This window comes from Cavia porcellus, unplaced genomic scaffold, assembly GCF_034190915.1.
Source record: "Cavia porcellus strain 051 isolate PalLab524CR breed Dunkin Hartley unplaced genomic scaffold, mCavPor4.1 scaffold_16, whole genome shotgun sequence".
NCBI classification, from domain to species: domain Eukaryota; kingdom Metazoa; phylum Chordata; class Mammalia; order Rodentia; family Caviidae; genus Cavia; species Cavia porcellus.
Window position 1 is genome coordinate 31,178,689 of NW_026947499.1, and position 4,016 is coordinate 31,182,704.

The window sequence follows — 4,016 nt, forward strand, 5'->3', positions numbered from 1 at the left end:
GATTGCTTCAGATGCTGAGCTTGGAACTCTAGGACTTAATGTTTGTCCTGCTGGATGTTGGACTTGCTTTGATTCCAATGCTTTATATTCCTCTGTTTGTAACTTTTGGAATGGTAATATTTATCTTGTGCCTTTGCATTTCAGAAATGTTTAACCTTGTTTCTTTTGTACAGGGGCTTAGAGTTAAGAGTTTGCCACAGATCTTGGAGGAGACTTGGGACTTGGACTTTTCAGCAGTGTTGAAGCTGTTAGGACTTTGGCAACTCTTGGAGGTGGACTAAATGTCTTTTGTATAAAGGATGTACATGAGTCCTGGGGGCCAGGGGTGGAATGTCATGGTTTATGTTTGTGTCCCCCAGGCCTCATGAGTTTGCATTGTTCATTTGTGATGGTTCATTGTACAGTGCTTGGATTGATGGTGTCAGTGCTCCGCCCATATAGGGGTGGAGCCTGGATGTAATGTAATGGCAGGAAGAAGGTGTGTTTTTTCTCTTTGCTGGTTTGAGTTTGCTGTGGGTGGCCGCCATGAACTGCAGCCCAGCCATGCCTGCCTGTCTTGGAGCCAACTGAGTGTGGACTGAAACCTCCAAAAACTGTAAGAAATAAACCTTTCCTTTCCCAACTTGGGCATCAGGTATTTTGTCTCAGCGACGAGCATAAAGTAACTAAGACAGCATCTGTCTTAGTTAATTTTCTTCTTGTTGAGGCAAGATACCCAACACCCCCAGATTAAAGGAGGAAATGTTTATTGTAGCTCACAATTTGTAGAAGCTTCGCTTCATGGTTGGCTGGCTCCACAGAAGGTTGACTTGCAGACGGGTCTTATAGAGGAGAAGTTGTTCATCGCTGGCAGAAGTAACAAGCAGCAAGCAGCAAGCAACCCACCAAGGATTCTATTCATAATGCAAAAAGGAGAACTTTCCCGGAAGCTCATGGTTACATTCATTTGACTCAGGAAACCACTCCTTGAACACTGTGTTAATCTTTGAAGGGACTTGCTGATGCACGCTGCCATGGTAAGCTAACGTGTCAGAGTTCCTTGGCATCATGCCCATAAGTCCATTTTTTTCTCTCATGGATTTTGGGGAACCAGCACTAAGGGCACACAGGTTGTCGTCTTAATTGGTGTGTCTGCCAATGTGGTTCACATCTCTTAAATTTTGTTCTACCTCCAATGTTGCTTTTCAAAATCCTTCAGGAACTCTGCAGGGGTCTCAGTCCCTACATTCCTTGATGGTTAAGGTGAATCTGTATCAGTTTAGCATAGATCCCACAGGTAACGTTTTGATTTTTTGTTTCTCTGTTAATCATTGAAACAAAATAAAGAACTAGAACTGAGGTTCAGTTTCTTTGTTTTGTTAGAATAAATGTGACAATTGACTGCAAGTGCTGAGGACAGAGCAGAAAACATGAAACACTACTGTAAAGGGCCAGAAATTAGCAGGCATTACAGCATAACAGTGCTAGGATGCCCTTTCGTTCTGACCCCCCAAAAAAGACTTGTGGTTTTTTTGGCCTGCTTACATTTTTGACTTAAAATTTTTCTTCATGACTTCCTCTTGTTTATTTTGTATTTTTAATGATGTTTTGCAAATATATAGTAATTGGATTCCTCTTGAGTAATTGGCATATATACCTATTGTACCTTTGTCATTTTGCTTTACATCCCTATCACACTCTACCCTATTTTCCAGATTGTTTTACTACACATCACTGACTAGATATCAAAACAGATGGCAGCATCTACTTCTGTGGAAGAAAAGCAGGAGTGCAGAGCTTTGCTGTAGGTACATTTGAAGCTCTCACAACTCCTGAGCCTCAAGAACAACAAGCACTTCTCAGATATCTCAGGTTTGTCCTCCTTCCTAGAAATAATGGTGGTTATTGATGTTAGTCATAGGACAGCATCCTCTATCACTGCGCTGTTTTACAGGTCCCTGCGAAAATGTTTTAGTGGGCAATATTTAATGTTTGAAGGAGATACTCATTAAAGGATATTTTCAAAATGGATCAAAACAATAAATTTAGCAAACAACAATTGGGAGTCAAATTTAAAGAAATATTCATACAGAGCACAGAGACACTGCCTAAGGTATATTGCTCAGGAAATGTTCATTGTCCACAGCGCTTGCTGTTCACATCTACCTGCAGGTATCCCGCTTGGGCTGTCCTCACTGGTATCCAAACCATAGGCTTGGGCTGTCCTCACTGGTATCCAAACCATAGATCCATATTATCACTAGGGTTTAACAGAAATATGAACAAAGAGGTCCCGTGATCCCTGAACAGTCCTCCACTTCCAGCAATGAAGAAAAATCAAACATATAAGGCTCAAAAATGACCTTGGGTAACAATGGACTTGGTGGCATACGAACCACTGCAGGAGTGTGCAAAGTAGAGGAGCAGAGATGTGCAGGAGTAAACATAAGTCTCTGTCCTTTATTCTGACCAAATCTCTTCTTCTATGAAAGCTGATTTGTGGTCAATAAGAGGATTTTTTTCCCCCTCTGGGTGTCAGAGAGAATGATGAAAAGCATTTTTAAGATCATTTAAGATCGTTAAGATTCGTTGTCAATTCAGATCTGACATGTATTTTCCTTTCTAAGGTCATAATGAACACTAAGTCACCTGGCCAATGACAAAAATATAAAGGTAATTTAAGTGACAATGTTTGGCTTCTGGTACCTTTCAACAGATAGAAAACAAGCTGAAGTTCACTCTGTCTGCCAGCAAATGATTGTTTCAAATAACTGAAAATACGTGCTTCTCAAGGGAGGGGCTTCCCTTTGTTCCTTAGAAAAAAATGAAAGTTGATACCAAAAACCAAAGAAGGTACTTACTCAAACCAAGGAACACAAACAGATATTTTTCTTAGATTCATTGATTTCCTGTGTGGAATCCCCAAATACAATGTTATCAATGGCTAAGAAAGAAGACTAAAAGTAATTTTGATTAGGCACCAAGAAACTCTCAACTTATTTGGACATTGATAATCCACAGCTGCCTACACTTAAGTTATATGGCTGCAATTATGTGATAGAATTTTTAAGTATTTTTTTTTGTTGTTCTTAGCAATCTCCTCCCTCCTTCTGTCCATCTCTTGGTCCTCTTAACTTTTGGGAAAAATCTACATCTCCATTCCTTACTAACTTATTTCCCTCTTTATTTATATTTTAGGTTTCTAACATAAAAGAAACCATGGGATATTCAATGTTGTGTGTCTGATTTATTATTTTTTTTATTTAAGGAGAAAAGAAAAAAAAACAGTGAAGGGGTACAAGTTATACAGATTTACAGAAGAAAAAAATGTGCAGTAGGAAATCACTAGTTAATGGATTACATATTGTCATCTTAGAAATAATTGTTCAAGTCACAAAATTAAAGCTTGTAAAGTGGACATTCCATCAATGATACTGCAAACAGTTCTGTTCAATGATCCAATAAAACTCTGTGATATCATTTTCTATCTTATACACTTAAATATACATGCAGTTATGTCGTTTAGAGCACTTTCTTTTCCTCTCTTTTGTACAATGACTATTACACATTTTGGGTTTCATTGCTCCCACGGTTCTTATTACTTTTTTGGAAGAGAGTAAAACCAAATGTGACATAACAGAACAGAATCGGTCAAGTCAAAAGGGTGGACATAATAGATAATATAAAAACATAATACAAGGTGATCAACAATGGTTACCATAATGCCTCCCGCTATCTCTAATAGAATTGCCTATATCATTAGTTGTAATACAATTGAACAAAACAGTAAAGAACAAAACCAACAAAACCAAAACATTGGAGACATTGTAGGTCTTCAAAAGTAGATAAAAGTCAACGAGAATGGGCGTTATAATGAATCTCATTATCTTCTCAGCTGATGCCTAAACTTTCGAACCTGATACTATCCAGCAAAACAGAATAGGGGAACATCACTCAAAAACAAGATGGTGAGAGTAATACAGGGCTTCAAATTGAGATAATAGAAAGTCAAAGTGGATTACTATATTATATCCTGC

General features: G+C 38.3%; 1 long non-coding RNA gene across 1 annotated transcript; it reads left to right on the forward strand.

Annotated features, from left to right (window-relative positions):
* Positions 1–243: 243 nt before the first annotated feature.
* Positions 244–3,412, forward strand: LOC134470701 (uncharacterized). Its single transcript, XR_010039770.1, has 5 exons — positions 244–595; positions 755–1,016; positions 1,695–1,851; positions 2,607–2,652; positions 3,248–3,412. It is a non-coding gene; the product is annotated as an uncharacterized LOC134470701 (long non-coding RNA).
* Positions 3,413–4,016: the final 604 nt, after the last annotated feature.